General features: G+C 28.7%; 1 protein-coding gene across 2 annotated transcripts in view; it reads left to right on the top strand.

The window, feature by feature from the left end:
* Positions 1-17,417, top strand: part of LOC123297434 — a 700,259-nt gene that overhangs the window by 353,258 nt on the left and 329,584 nt on the right. Inside the window, exon 1 of one of the 2 annotated variants that reach the window (XM_044879093.1) lies at positions 7,795-7,830. The exons of the other annotated variant lie outside the window; for it this stretch is intronic. The gene's annotated coding sequence lies outside the window, so the exon portion shown is untranslated. Of the gene's footprint in view, positions 1-7,794; positions 7,831-17,417 lie in introns of those variants that run through there. 2 annotated transcript variants of the gene reach the window in all.

The raw sequence follows: 17,417 nt of genomic DNA, 5'->3' as shown, positions 1-17,417 counted from the left end.
TTTATTGTTGAAAATCAAGCTAAATTTTAACAATTAACTATTTTATTTTTATTACATTCGATATTTTATATTACAGTTTATTAAAACGAAAAAAATTACTAACAATTTATAAAAAATATGAAAATTTGGGGGTGCTATTTTCACAGGGCCATATACCTCTTGGGTCATAAACATTGAAAGATTGAAATAATGTAAGTATATGAACCGTGAGCTCATAATGCAGAGAAATTTATGTCTAAAAGCAATTTTACGTTTTATGCAGAGTCATTTTGCCTAACTTTCTGGAGATTGAAACAGAAGTTTGGTAATGTAGAAATTCAAGAAGTTTTAAGCATGGCCTAAATGTTGGATTTTTAGAAATCGAAACTTTTAATATTCGTCTTTTTCAAAAATTGTTGTTTATCTGCTGTAAAAGATAGTTATTGAGAATACAAAACTTGAAAATGTCAAAAGGTTTTCAAATGCTAAAAGAGTTGAAAAATGGTTTTATTTTTTACTATAAGGATGATGGCTTCATATTTGTTTTGCTTTAGATGGAGATTATGAAGATGAAGAATTACTTCACGTAAAGGGTAGGGAAGTTAGTTTTCGAAAATATTTAGAAATACGCAAAGTTTTAGTATTAAAAATTCAAAGAAAACAGAGAGGTAGATAAGTTAAAAGTGATGGTTTCGCATTACTTGTCTTAAAAAATTTTCAAGACTCTATATAAGACGGAATGATTCCGTTTTTCAAGAAAGAGCGAACAGCAACCATTGAAATCTTAGAACTTTTTAATCTAAATTTAATTTTTAAATTCTGTGATTGTATCACAGAATCAGGTTTTACAATCTGACGTGTTATGTGCCAAATTTCACTCCATGCCTATAATTTTTCAACCACTTGAACCCAATAAATAATAACTGCCAACCTTTTCAAGACTTACAAACATCTTGTAATTTTTCTTTCACGTGTTGTGCTTTCCGTAACTTAACTTTAACGCATAATGAAAAATTCATATTCCTCTACTACTAAATCTTTATCAATCTGCAAGAAGACATAATGTCATGAAGATTTACCATTATGTGCTCACGGTCTAATAAGATAAAGTAAGAAAGGTATAGACTAATATGAAATTTGTTATTGATGATTTTATTAGTAAAACATTCTGTGTTTTCTTAGAGCATCTGTATTTTAGCACTCAAGTGGTAAAGGGTCAATCACAATTTTAAAAGGTTTATTCATTTGAAATGTAATTTGGGTTTACTATTGAAAAATAATATATTATTTAAATAGGTAAGTTTATTTTAATTTGTAATTTATGCAACCAATATTTACCGTAGTTTAATAATTATCAAAGTCAACATAATTCGAAATCGGGTCGTTCTACAAAATAAGGTAAAATGGTTTCGTACATTTTTCTTCAAAAATGATTCAGACTCGTAAATATTATCAATAGATACATTTAAAATTGAAAACTAGTTAATCAGTTTCAATTTTTTCGAATTTTTTATTCAAAGTTACAGGAAAAACTATGGACTTTATAATTCGAAGTGTATTGTTAAAAAAAAAATGATAGTAAGTCATAGGGACGGAAGTCATGTCGATGGAAGTGAAAACTGGAATTATTGTGTTTTCTTTTTTTTTTTTAAATTTTTGAATTAATTAAAGTATAAATAATTAAAATTTCATAATTTGTAAATTGAAATTTTTAACGTGTGTATAAAAAACTATTATAAATAAAAAAAACAACAACACAATTTTTAATGTGGTATGTATGGAGCGTGACGATGACGCTAGTTTTGTTCACCCAAAAGGTGCTTAACGTGCCGTGTTAAGTAAAGTTTTCACTTAAACCAAAAAAAATTTCTATCAATCTCCATAGAAAGTGGCTGAAATGTTTTGAAAATCGAGACAACTAATTTTTGTATTTTCAGTTCTCAAAAACAGTTTTAACAAATTTAAAACAATTGCTTTCTCGATATAAACCACTCTTAAAAGCCTTTCCTTAAAGATAAAATTGGAGTATAGGAAATGAAAATACTTAACACAGCTTACTTACTTAAACTTTATTGCAAAAGAAAAGCTTTAAGCTTTAAGAATAGTTAGTCCCCGGCAGCAATTAGGGTACGCGGGTGTCCACTAGAGAAAAATTCAATATATTCCTCTGTAAATCAATGTTAATGTTAATAAATGTTCCATTGAGGTAATATTGGTTAATAATTAATGGACAAATTCAATAATTTGTAGTTTAATATCTTAAAATTATTAAAAGTGGCCGCTACTTTTGAACGTGAGTATAGCTTAATTGTATTTTAATTATGATTATTCAATTAATAAAATCGATTTACAATGATTCTGTTCACATCTGAACTCTAAGTAATTAAAACTGAAGGTAGGCACCTGGATGTCGCTTTGAACTTTATGGCCTGAGTGTTCCTCACGTGGGCAGCTATTACAACCAAGGAACCAACCAAAGAATATTTTTTATTGCCGTACAATTACAATTTTAATACGCATGAATTCATTCATTTATTTTCTTTTCAATATTAAGAAAATTCAATAACATTTTTTTGTTATAAAAATATTTAAATAAATATATATTAAAAATATCCTAACAGTACCACAGCCGTTGTTGTCAAACATAGTTTAAAATATCATTTCATTATTTATGTAGACTGTCAATAATTTTAAAATATGCTTTTATTGATGTCGTACATTTTACATGTCCGTAAATCGTCGACTATACCAAGCATTATATATATAACCCCTAATAGCTTGTTTATAGTGCACAAACTCTTACACCTTCATACTTAAAAGAGGTTTGCTTTTTCTTCAAATAAATATCTTAAATTTCTAATGCCTACGATTTTAATAGAAAAATGTAATTTTTAAGATCATTAAATCAGATTCTACTATGAAACCAATGTACATTGCAAGAACGATAACTGTTGTCAAAAAGTGAACAAAACCTTCAGGGAATAAATCTGCTGGAGAATATTTTAGAGAGATTATATTCAATAAAATGTGGTCAGGTAATCAGAAATTGAACAAATTTAATCGCATTGCCGGTTTTTTACATTGCAACACTTAAGTTATTTATTTAACCTGAGTTTTTTTACTTTTGACCTTTAGTTATTTTTACATATTGTGATATTTTCTACAGTTATATAAGCAGTTATTAGTAAGGCCAATGATCATCATATGTTTAGGAAAAGAATCGAAGATTTAAACAACACTTCTGAAAATAAAAAAAAGAACGATAGGTATCGTGGGAAACCCGGTAGGTACTATGTTCCTTTCGTAAAAATAACTGTATTAGAAATTAATTATAAATATTAGTTTTGGGTTAAGCTACCTTGCAGGTTCTTTTATTTTTTTTCTCTCTCGATACTTTTTGCATTTTTGTGCGTTGGTAATTTTAGGTTTCAATTGTTTTATTTTATCATTTTTTCTTAGACGATACTTCTACCATATTTGTGCATTGGCTATTATCTATTATGTTTAACTTCTGATAACTCATTATTTAGAATGAAAAAACATAAATTTTGGACCAAAAATACAAATGGAAAAATTGTAAAATGTTTTTGTATATTCTCAAAATTCATGGCAAGCTGAATCGATTAAAAAATTTTTTGTTTCCTAGTAACATGTCGGATTTTGGCATCTGTTGCACTGTTTGGGGTTTTACTTCCCAACCTGCAAACAAATCAGAACGTGCGATAGGGAACATAGATCCAATTATTGATCAGATAAATGATAGGGAATCTGCAGTGGATTATATTTAAAACGCTAGAAAAAATTAATTTTATAATTACAATAGAACATTTTTTTTTACTCTCGATGTCGCTTTTAAATGCTTGTTATTCATCGAATCCTGAAATAAACAAAATACCAAGAGAGCCTATCAATTTAAAGCGCACTGAACACTGATAGCAAAATGTTATAACTTATGTATATCATAGATTTTTATAAGAATATATTTTTGTATCAAAATAAAACAGACCTTTTCCATTAAAACAGAATCCTTATGCTTAACCTTGCTTGTCGCGTTCAATCCATAAATATACTCATATAATATATTAATAATAATACATGTATAATGTTGAGTACACTACAACAAGTATGTTGAAAAGGATCTATCATTTATTTGGTCGACCTCAATTTTAAACTCAACAACCTTTGGCATGAAAATACAAAATAATACAAATATTTGAAGTATTTGAATATCATGAAGTTTGAGTCTTCATGTGAAGAAGGTATGAACGATGATAATTAATCTGAATTGTATCCCCAATAAAACTTTTTGTTGCTGAAGTTCAAAGCGAGACAATAGCTTTAAAACACGCTTGAATAAAGACCGCATTTTTCCAAATTTTTATTAAAACTTGGATTTAAGATAATTTTGACAAAAACGATGCCGTCGCTTAAAATGCGCTCAAATTTATGGTTTTGAAATTATACGTCTATATTGGTGAAACTTGAATTCAGAAAAATTGCTCGCCGTAATATTTCGACATATATAAGTCGGAAAATCAAATGGATGTGATTTTTGTAATATTTGGGTCAAAATGACCTTAGAAAGTGATTTTTATGACTATCGCAAACTAAAATTTTTTTTGTTTTTTTCGTATTTTTCCAAAGACTTTTAGACTTCATATAACTACTAAAAAGACGATTATCAAAAAGCTTTTTGAAAATATAAAGTAATCTTTACGAACAATAATAAAGACTCGATAATAAAAAACTATTTAAACAATTGTTTTTTTAATATTTACATGATAGCCAATATTAGTTAGGGATTAAGTGAAAATAATAATATTGAGTATTTAATTAAATATGGGATATATAATGTACCATAGTTATCAAAACAATTACACCAAAACCAATTTAATAACAAGAAAATGGTTTTCCTTTTTTCATTTGATTATATAACTGACTAGATATTATTATTATTATTACCTTTTTTATTTGTAAAACATATATATTGTAATCGTATTTAATGAAAAGTGTTTTCCAAAATTTTCATTTGCTGAATCTTTTTATTTCACTTTCAATAACATAATTTTTTAATTATTATATATTATGCTTAAAGCTTCGTAGGATTGGCTTATTTTTGTATACAAAATTGTATTTTATTCTGGTTTTGCTAATTGCAGGTCATATAAAACCATACTTTTCCACTACCATGACTCACTACTCTCACTTTTTGCATTCAAGGTAATCTTTTGGTGAAAAACGTAAAATTTGAGTTTGCTTGTCTTACATGTGCTAAGAATAAAATCTTCGGGCCTTTTGTTCTAGAAAAAGTTGGACTTCTCGAAATCTCTTCTTGGAATCTTAGATTATCTAGAAATAATTTTGTTGTTAATCAAAATTTCGTTGAATTACCGATTAAAAGAACGTGAAATTCTCTATAAAAAGTTCCATCTTCTGTTCAAAAATTTGACATAGACTATATTTCACTATATTCTGTATTTTTTTTTCCTAAAGATGAAAAGAGTAAGAAATCCTATTTTTAGTAAGGATTCATACATATGGACTTTTTACTTACACTTCTTTATTAAACCACAAAATCCAAACTATTCTAATGTTTTTAATTACTAGCTGTGAACTACCCACTTTTCTGGACAACATCCCCACTTTCACCCCTCCCCCATATGCGCTTGAGTAGGGGTTATAATTTTGTAATGTACAGGTCATTTTTTTTTATTTTATACCTCACTTGGGTATATTTGAAAATATTCGATTCTTGATCTCCACTTTCTTGCTCCACCTTTACAACCCCCCCCCCCCCGATGTTGAAAAATAGGTAAAAACAATCCTTGAAACTGGTTGTATATCTTGTCAATATTTGACCTTAATCGATGCACAAATTTTATAGTTTTTGTAGCACATCCCTTTCAACCCCTATTTCAACCTCTTACTCTACTATACTATTCATAAAAACCTTCTTCTTGAATCACTCTATCTATTAGAAATAATTTTGTTGCATAGTTTGTTACATAGGGATTAGGAACAGACACGCGGAAGCGACTTTATCTTATACTATGTATTGATTTACTACCCAAAATACTGCTGGTTTCGGTCATTCTCTTCACAGAGCTCATATATTTTGAAAAACTATTGATAAAAAAATATGCTTCTTAACTCGCTTAAACTTCATTTTAAAAGACTATTCTTGTTTCAATGCAGTTTAACAGCTCTGTTGAAATAGGACCTTGTCAATTTGAAAATTGTACGCCTAACTGTCCATATAGAACTGAGAATAGAATTGTTGTAAGGAGTTAACATTAAAATTTTTCATTCACAGTTCGTAATCAAATTAAAATGCTTCTTCATTAAATAAAATGTTGTATTTTTTTCCTTTCGTTCAGAGTAAAATTAATATATTCATGGAAATTTTAATTAATTTATAAAGTATATGTATCTAGTTTTACATTGCAAACATAAACATTTATAGAACGGAAGCTACATGCAAAATAAGCATATTATGAGCGATACACAATACTTGTAGTTCAGTCCTGTTGGTAAATATAAACGAGTACTTTTTACACGAATTCGTAGAAACTACTAATTAAAATTTAAAGCTAACATGGACATCCACCACCTCGTAGATTTCCAAGCGATAGAAGTACGGTTTCCAAAACTACAATTAAGTTTGTACAATCATTCCATTGCTCTTGTAAAGAGTTTTTTATATCTTTCTTGACCAATTCAACATAGAATTCAACAATAAATTTAAAAAGGGTAAACAAGAACATAATGAGACTTTATATTCCATTATTTCAATAAAAACTGTCCTTGAAATCATTTTAACTTTTTAAGAAAGTATCTAGAACAGTGAAACTGAGTTATTTTTTACTCTTGAAAACATTATATTATTTAAAGCTTATAGGTAATAATTTTTTTTTTCTCGAAAAATAAGAATGCAACACAAGCCACGGAATTTGAAGACTCCAAATATTACATTTCTGAAGACAATCGGAGTCTGTATGTAATTATAGTCGTCGTCCTACGTAATTCTCATTTTAAATCTTATAATATCTGTTTTTAGATGAAATATGATAATAACAGAATATTCAGGTAGGGACAAGAACTTTCAAGGGTACATCGACCAAAAAATGTACTAGTAGGAGTTTATTCTATCTTTAAAATTGTTAGGTCCTACGACCGTTACTACACATTCCTGAATACTGAACACTCTCGAATCAAAGTTTCGCACAGGACTTCAGTTCACTCCTGAAAAAGTATGAATATTTCTGTAATATATTTATATCACATATATTGTGTGTATCGTAGAATTAATTTAGATTCATGCTTATATCACATATAGAAAAAGATAAACTTGTTACTAGTAAGCCAGCTTCACTTCAACCTACATAAATAGATTACCAACGTGATTTTAAAGTTGATTATTATTATAACAACGTTCATGGTTCTCTCTAAACCCTTCAAATGCAAGGAAAGGCTCATCAGATAAGATTTTTACACAAATTTTACGAAACTACCGGACTTGTTTCTATCTTTTCAGATTTTATTTAACGCAGTCGGGTTATTTATTTTTTTAATTTTTTTTTTATTTTAGTGAACTTAAAATTGTTCCTCAAATGGTCATAACAGTTTTGAATAATTCTGGTATTGTACTTCTATGTTTTTACACAAGCATAATATACCGCGTGTAGCCTTTTTGGCGTTTCGCTGTTTTTCGTTAAAGTTTTAATTTTAGAATGTAATAAATATTCTCAAAATACATTTTTCATTGACTATAATTTAAACGAGCTGTATATTTTTATAATTTTTCTTCTGTTTCAGGTATGTTTCATTTTTGATGCCGTCTGTGCATAATTTGTAAGTAATAACACGACATAATATTTCGATTTCGCATTTAAAGCCAATTATATGGACTCATCTACTAGATTTCAACTCTTCTTTCTTCGTCCAACCAAAATTATCGGGTATTTTATAAGAAATTTCTTTTTAATTTGTGTTGGCTTTTATTTTTTATCAGTGACAAGTCCGAGTTTAATTTAAAACGGCAATTTACGCAACAAGATATTTCTTATTGAAATGGGATCAGATTTCAAAGTTTGATTTGGTTTAAAGGGCTCATTTGAAGAGAGTTGTATAGTTGATGATAATTAATTATGGAACTACCTACCCTTTCTTTCAGTAAAAGTTAAATGATAAATAGGTGAATATAAATAGGTGTTCCTTGCTTCTTCTTCTTATAATGACGATATTAAATGACACTTCTAATTATGTTTTATTAAATCAAAATTCTATAAATATAAAGACTGAAATACGTACTCTCTCTTCTATGATGACAGTTTGTATTGGTGAAATAGCAGATATATATTTAAATAATACATTTTTCTTATGTAATTATTGGTGCGTCTGTTTATTATTTTGTAACTTCTGAACAATTTAAGGGTGATCGGATACGAAGGTATTTTAATTAACTTCCTCCTTCACTAACCATTACTCTTTCCACTCTCTATCGCTAGCTAATTGTGTTTTTACTTGTAATTAATTGTGATTAAAAATTCTTTCTATTCAGATAATAATAAAACCCTCCGTTAAAATATTTTGTTTAAATATTAGCCTAATCTACGTATACGAATTTCTAAAAATAATAGTTTTTCGTTTTTTATTCTATAAAATTTTAAACGATATTACGTTTAAAAATATACGTTTTCATCTAAAATTTACTATAAATTACGTATTTTAAATGGGATTTTTATTAAATAATTACACAAAACCTTTAAATCCAGATTTTTATTCTTGCATTATCTCAATGTGATCAACCTTAACCGATTGTGGTATTTTGCTATATAAGTCACCTCCTTTCTAAGTTAGCCATGTTGTAATTATGAAAATTTACAAGCGGAACAACTTTAGGGATCGTAGAAAGAAGCAACGTCGAATAATAAAGTTATACCAAAGGTTTCTCTTATTGTTCTGCCAAGTGTAGGTTTTTGAAACTATGTAGGTTTTAAATTGCAGGAATAGTGATATCTCAGCTAAATTAACCAAAAAATTCAATATTTCTTTCTACATCTCTTTGATCTACTTTCGATGGAGTAAATTCAAATTTACAGTATATTCGGTCATATTGTCAAGTCAGATAGAACGCATTTTTGGAGTGGGGAAAGGCGATGGGGTGAGGAAAACTTGAAATTAAATGAAAAAAAGGAGGAATAGTTTGTGTTTTATAGCCCCCGGACTAAAAAAAGGGTGTTATAAGTTTGATAGCTATGTGTGTGTGTGTATCTGTCTGTGGCATCGTAGCGCCTAAACGGGTGAACCGATTTTGATTTGTTTGGAAGGTAATTTAATGGAAAGGTTTAAATCGTCTCAGTTTGGAAAAGGTTTTAAGGAAAAAGGCAATTTAATGGAGAGTGTTCTTAGATATGATTCAAGTGCGATTTTATGATTCCGTAGCCGAAATAATTTGCGGAGTTTTTTAAATTTTGTAAAGTTTACTTGCTGTATACAAAGTTGAAATTGTTCAGATAATTTTACGGGTGACCGTTAGTATAATATATACGAGCATAAAATAATATAAATATGGTGGGTAAGAGTAAAAAGATATTTATAAATAGATATATTTATACTGTAATATAAAACTAAATATAGAACTATAATATAATATATATCACGATTTTATATAATCATGTTTCTGTGGTCAATGTGCAATGTATAATCATGATCGTATTGTTGTTTCTATTCTATATATAGTATATGTGTGTTTAGATTATAGTTATATGGAATCATAGGCACACATAATATACAGAGATTGTTAATATATTGATACTATAAAATAAAGATCGAAAACTAAAACCCCGACAATTACAAAATGGCTCTCTTAAAAGTATGAAAACAAAACAAACATGAATATGTAAAATTCTCATTACAGTCGAGGGACCTCCTTTCGGTCCTGTGGAAGACTGTTTAATCCTAGAGATCCCCCGATTTTCATGACGATTTTACTTACCATAACAATTTCAGATGAAAAAATTTTCTTGTTTTCATACTTTTTTAAGCGTGATTCTGTAATTGCCGGGGTTTTAGTTTTATTTAAACCATTTAGGGCTTATAATTTCGTGAGAAAGTATAAAAACGAAAGAAAGTATATATATTTGAAAAGTACTATCATAGCTTTATCTCCTCTAGAAGGCACCGTTTTCAATTTATTGTAGCCTATAACTAGCGGACGATGAAGACGCTTCTAACGATACATGATTTGTCAAATTATGGTAAGTACATAACCCTCGCCATTGTATAGTCGGGGTAATAACTCTCGTCATTGTATAGTCCGGGTTATAGCCCTTGCCATTGTATAGTCGGGGTAATAAAAACATTTTAAATATAATGAATCGAAAAACATGTACGATGGTGTATGTTTTTCTGGAAATAAAATAAACAAATAAATAAATTATAAATTATCTAGTTACAAACAGCATAGTCAAGAATCTATAATGCTTGACCAAACTGTACGGTTACAAGTAAAATTTTCAATGCCTACGATGTAGTATAACCCGTTGCAAATTGAAGAGATATATTTTTATGGTGGGGTCTTCAAAGAAACTTGTACTTTCTTTAATTTTAAAATTGAGAACTTATGAATTACATTTTATCCTCAGCGGAAAGACAATAATAGTCAATTGAATCACAGAATATTTATCAAATGTAGGCAAAAAAACCTTATTCACAGGCTTTCGAAAATTTATCCATCTGAAATAGTCATAACAGATCCACAATTATAGGGTTCTTATATAACTAGGAAAATAAGCCAATATATAGTGAAGTAGTTGATAGATTTTTATAAATCATGGGAAAGTTTAATAGCGGTGATAAATCGGCAAACATTGCTTCAAAATCACAAAACGTGTATACTTGATTTATAACATTCTTTTCATGTTCCTTCACACAGGATTTCAACACCATTTTTTCACTGGGAATTTTCAAATTTTCTGAACCAAGCGGCTCCAATTTGACTTTCATGGTAGGTTTCAATATTTCTAGACTATTTCTTTTGGTCATGAAAAAGAAGAACTAGTTATCTTTAAACGTGGTTTTTACTCACTTCAACGCCGGATTGAATTCAAATGCACATTTATCAAGATCCGATGGCAATACAATAATTTGATAAGTTTGTTCGATTATCCAAATGAGGACCTTCAGGATTGACGATTAACTAATAAATCTTTGCTGGTGTAAGCGCCGATAACATTTTATAATATTAATAAATATCTAATACTTCAAAAAACTAAAAAAACACGCTTTTGTAACTAGCTGAAATAAGAATTTGAAAATAATTCTTTAAAAAAAGTACAGTGATTGAGAGAAAAAAAATCACTGTATCGTGAAATGGGGGTGCTTTTTAAGATATTTTAACGGCTTTATTTTTGACGATATCTGTTCATTAAATATTTGCAATAATTGAAATTTAGCACCCCACGCATTTTAACGATAAGATGAATTTTTTCCTAATCACTATTTATTTTTTTGAACTTAGAAATTATTTTTTAATAAAATGCATATAATTTTTTAATTTTTAGTTCATCTAGTTTCAAAAGCGTTTTTTTTAAGTTTTTTAAAGCTGTTTATTTTTGTCTTACCTATTATTTGTTTTTGTCTAGTTCCAAAAACATAGTTATCATAGATTTTTTTGCCTTGCCCCAATCCGCGTAACATGTGATTAGGTGATGCGATTCCGGATCAAAGCGGTGAAAAATAAGAAAATATTGATTGTATCCACAATATAGAACAAAGTCTCCGTGTATTGTATATATGTTCTTCGAATAATAGTCGTATATGTTTTACTCCTTTCAACACCCCATCACTAGTATAGTGGTAGCATTCATAAACACAGATCATACATAAAATATTAAAGTTCGGATTTTATTGACAATGAATATGTGCTACAAACTATCAGTTGTTGCAACATCCAAACTAGTACCTACAACTGTCGATAAACGACACGAAAGTTGTAAAAAAAGTTTGTAATAAAATACACACATTGAATTTAAGTATTATTTTAGTACATTGTTGTGATGTGTCTGTTTGTTGTAAAAATTATTTTCTACATCATAGCTGGGCAGGCTTTGACTTTGGTGTACTTTTTATGACTTTTAACTAGAAACGAATGATCCGATGTGTTAAAAATAGTTTAAATACAGAGTGCCTACCTGTTTAGAATCTGTACAGAAAAAATTTTACTTTTCTTAAAAAGATTAGAAGAGGAATTATAATTTGCTATACACATGCCAATGATAAGGTTTGAGGGTAGGGATAGTGTTGTAGGGGATAATTTTGTTGAACTTTTTCGAGGATTACTTTGTATTGAAGAAGTAAAAAGTGCTTTTTTTGCAAGTGATTTTAATAATGGAAAAGACCATTGCTTTTCAGTTTATAGAAAGAACTAAATTTATATTACATTATTATATTTTTTCCCAGATAAATATTTTAATTTAAAAAAACTGATTGGTAGGATACTTTGTAGTTACTGAGGGAGCCTCACCTCAGAATATACCTTTCTTACTTTCATTGGAGGGTACGAAAACTTCCTGGTGAGCTTACTGAGTAAAAAGAGTAACCCGTGCATATAATGCAGTGCATATGCATGATTAAAACGATGCATAAAAGAGGTGCACTCAGCCTTTCAAATGAATAAGTAGCTAAAATTATCATCGAAATAAGTATCATAACGAACGTATTGGTCTTAGTGTAGCCATAATGAATAGCCTTATCTAATTAATGATTTTTATGACTACTCGAAACTACCTTGTTTCGCTAGGACGAACCCGAATCTTATATATTTAAACGAGCAATTCTTGTATATATATATATATCAACGATCTTGGAAATGGCTCCAACGATTTTTATGAAAATGAGTATGCAGGGGTTTTTTGGGGCGAAAAGTCGATCTAGCAAGGTTTCATTTTTAAAAAACGTCGTTTTATCCGTCTTTTCATGAAAAACTGAAACCGGCAATGCAAATTATAACTCTTCCTGACATCTATTGGTGTATATCGTAGTTAATGAAATACAATGCAAATTATAACTCTTCCTGACATCTATTGGTAATATCGTAGTTAATGAAATAAAATACATTACCGGGACATTCAAATTGGTATTTGTGTGGAGACATTTAAAACGGTCTTCTATTAATGATAAAATTTGTGTCTTTCTAAGGATACCGAGCAAAGCTCGGTCATCCAGATATTGCTATATAATATAAGTAAAATAAATTAGTCTTTAACTTAGGCTATCGGAGTCAGTTATTTTTATGAATGAAATATATCATTTTATGCGATAAAATATAAAAGTAATGCAGTTATCTTTGAAGAATTAAAGCATGTCGAGTATTTTCCCGACTTAATTATAATTTGCATTCACTTACACTTTGTAACAATCCAAATTAATTAACGAATAAGTGATATACCATGATTTGCCGATCGTCAGTTTAATAGGCATAGCCAAAAAGAAGAAAAATATAATAATAAAAAACTGTTTTGAGAGGTATACAGAGTTTTTTCATTACGAGCGCTTTAAATTAATCAATAGATACATTTAAAAAAAATTTTTTTTGAAAATGTTATCGATTCCAAAAAGATAATTATCCAATGACTTGGTCAAAATAACTCGATATCATTGATAGCAGTGGCTAGCACCACTTGCGAAATACTTGTTTATATCGTTTCAATATTTTACGAATTTTAGTTTTCTCACAATAGTTTCATCACTTCAGTCATAGTATAGCTAATATCTATGAATAATTAAGAACATTATTTAAGAAAACAGGCAAAACTTTTACAATAATGATACAAACATTGTGTGAAAACTGGCGAATTTGTTAATTTTTCCGTTAGTGGCACAAAATTCGGTTTTGCTTGCAGCGAATAGTGATCGGTATTGAAATTAAGACCAGGAAATTTCGCACATTTCAATAATACTAATATTCAGAAAATAATTATTCAACATTAGTATGAAGCGACACGTGCCAATTGATTATGCATTTTATAAAAAACTAGCTGACCCAAGCAACTTCATCGCCGTTACAAAGAAGAGGGAGATTGGGGGTTAGCGAGAGTATAGACACCTATAATATACAATTCTATAGGAAAAAAAATTAAAGTAGATTAGACAAAGGAATCACGTTGTCCCATACAAACCTTGCCCCCGTTTTTATCACCCTTGCGGGTAGAATTTCGGATAATATTTTCTTATCAGATGCAAAAAACATCGTCGTACAAAGAACACACCCTCCAAGTTTCATGTCTCTAAGATCAATGGTTTAGACTGTTCGTAGATCCGTCAGTCAGTCATTCAGGACAAAGCATTTTGTATGTACAGAATCAATACTTAGCTAAAATAAGCTGTTCTGGTAGATAATTTCTTAAAAGACATTCAGAATATTTCGAATATGTTGCAAAATTAAATAATTCAATAGCTTACAGACAAATCCGAAAGCCACCGTACAATACAAGTTTCGCTTGAAGTGAATACTAAGCTGATGGCTATTAATATGAGAACTTGGAATATTTCCATTCCGCATTTATTAGTGCACACACATATACTTATCCGTATGCATACAGTAAAATAATAATAATAATAATATTTTACAGGTTGTGTATTAAAAATATAGCCATTGTTACTCATATGTTACAATTGACTACATTATAAATTATACTTAATACTTGATACTAATGATTCGTTACACAACTAATATAAATGTTATGATTGAGACTTTGGTATAGTAATTCAATGTATATAGTTTGAGGTCATGTTTAACAAACCACACCATCAACCGCATACACTCTATTGCACAGCAGTAGCATAGAGAAGCGACCTTTACATTATTCTAGATATTAAATGTAATATATATTTTACAGGATGCAACAATTACAGAAATACCAAACGTTCTCTCTAAAACTAAAATGGTGAAAAATCACTATTTGTTAGTTCACGACTTAAAATAGTTAAAAGTATATACCACTCCTAAATGGTGAATATTCACCAATCGAAATAGTGAACAAATCACTTTTTTGAAATAGTGAAAATATTCACTCATTAAAATAGGGAGCCAATAATTGAAATAGTGAACAAATCACTAATTAAAATAGGTGTTAATCACTCATTGAAATGGAGGAATTTTTAATAAATAGATTGATCAAAAAGACATTTTTAATGAATAGAATATTTACTATTTTAAAATAACAAAAAAATAGGTTTTTCAGTTATATTTACTTTTTTAAAACAAATATAACTGAAAAACAATCAAAAAATTTTTGATTCTCTCCTTGACTTTTTCTCCATGTTGATACTTTTCCTCCTTGTTTTTTCAACAGTACCATGTCTCTGTAAATATAATAAGTGTAAACATTTATTTTTCAATTAAAAATTTAATAAATTTGCAAACAATAAGATATTTACTGAAAAAATATCTAACAATGCGATACTTCTTGGAAATGTTAAATTTAATACAAAAAATTACTGAGAAATTGATTCGAACAAAATCATAACCCTAATGTTACATAAGTCCATTAATGTCATCAAACAAAATTCAAAAAAACAGTGTCGTCAATTACTTTAAATTAATCAAAATGGGAATAAAATATTAAAATTAACTTACCTGAGATTGACATTTAATTAATTATCGCTGCGATTTCAAAAAACTTGGGAGAAAATCACATTGATAATAAAGTCAAATTTGTACTTTACATTTTATCCGCTAGGTTATATGATTCTTTGCAGTGATGTTTACTTTATTTCACTATGTCGATAGTGAATTCAGGAGTCATGAGCCCAAATAGTGAGAGATTCACTAATTTGATATCGAATTGAGAAGTCACTATCTCAAATAGTGGGATTTTCGTTTAAGAGAGCTGATCTTAGGAAATATCAGACCCAGATTTGCCATGCAAGCAGAGAAGGCATGTGCTTAGGATGGCAAGGAATAAATGGTAGGAAATCTTTGTGAAAATCTTGAAAAGTTGTTTTATTCGAGGGAATTTAATTTCTGACCTATTTGTACGCGTACATACATTATAAGAAGAAAATTCTCAAATTAAGAAAAACTCGAGTTAAAAAAGTCTCAATATTGCACATGCGTCAAATATTTCATACATAAAATAAATATTCTTATTTATAGGTTATATATTATTATAACATATATAAATTAAAAAAAGACGTACCTTCATCAACGCTATCGGTATTTATGAAACTAATTATTAAAATTAATTAATAATTATGAATTATTATTACAAATATTACTATCAAAATAAATTCTTTTTAAATGACATTTGGTTATTTTTACATATCGCGTACTCCTATCGGGTAGAAAAACCATTCAACCTACGGAAGTACACGAACAGGACCGAAAATGAACGAAGAGAATACTTTTTATGTAACGCGTTTATGCGCGTAATGAAAACAAAGACCACAATTTCTAAAGTGCTTGAAAAAATGTATTTTTAAAACCAATAGATTGGTTTAAAAAATCTGAAAAGTTCATAGTTCGAAAATAGATAAAATTATATTAAGATATAGAAAGTTAAAACTACATGTACCATTTGAAAAATAAAAGTTATTTATTTTTTAAATCGAGCGTGATGGAAATGCTCATAACGCGAGTGCTGACGGTTTAAACTTTACTTTACTTTACAGATTTCCGTGTTATGTGTTTGGATGTTGATCCTAAACGTAACCTTCTATTTGTTACATTCGGTGCATTTCTATTACTATTTTTATTTCCCATTGCACTGTCATGACGCTGTAACTCATCAAACTATATCAGCATACAAACACACAAAGGGTTGTAAGGAAATGCTTTCAACCATTAAACTATTTGTATGTAATATTAATAACACAGTAATGTGTGGCTGGCTGGGTTCTCTCTCTATAATAATGAACGATTATAATGGTTACTTAGAATATTGTTGACATACTGTATATATTCTATTATATACTTTATTATATATTATGATATGACATTTTCAATCATGTATTCCCATATTTAAATAATACTATATTTACTTTAAAACGTGACGTGTTAGTTTAATTAATCTAAGATCACTTCAAAATCACGTTTTCAGTAATTCATAATTTTATTGTATGTAACTATAATATTGTTAATTGTTCCCACAAATTGTGGTCTGTTTTTGAATATAGAAGTAAAGATAGGCATGGAAACATACATTATACCGCTTATACTAGCCTGACCCGTACTTACGCAAGTATTTGTCTAGTTCTAAAATACAATCACATAATATTTCAGGGTATTTTAAAAATACACGGTATCCTGGTCGACACGATTCGAGCTCTTGTAGTAATCAGAGACAAAAAATTCTGACAAATTCTTAATTAGTAAAAATGCCTCTATCGTTTGAACCTTAACAAAAAAAAAATTAAACAAAATAAAATAGTGAAAA

This window comes from Chrysoperla carnea, chromosome 4 (genome assembly GCF_905475395.1).
Source record: "Chrysoperla carnea chromosome 4, inChrCarn1.1, whole genome shotgun sequence".
Taxonomy (NCBI): Eukaryota; Metazoa; Arthropoda; class Insecta; order Neuroptera; family Chrysopidae; genus Chrysoperla; species Chrysoperla carnea.
This window is presented reverse-complemented; position numbering and strand designations above follow the sequence as displayed.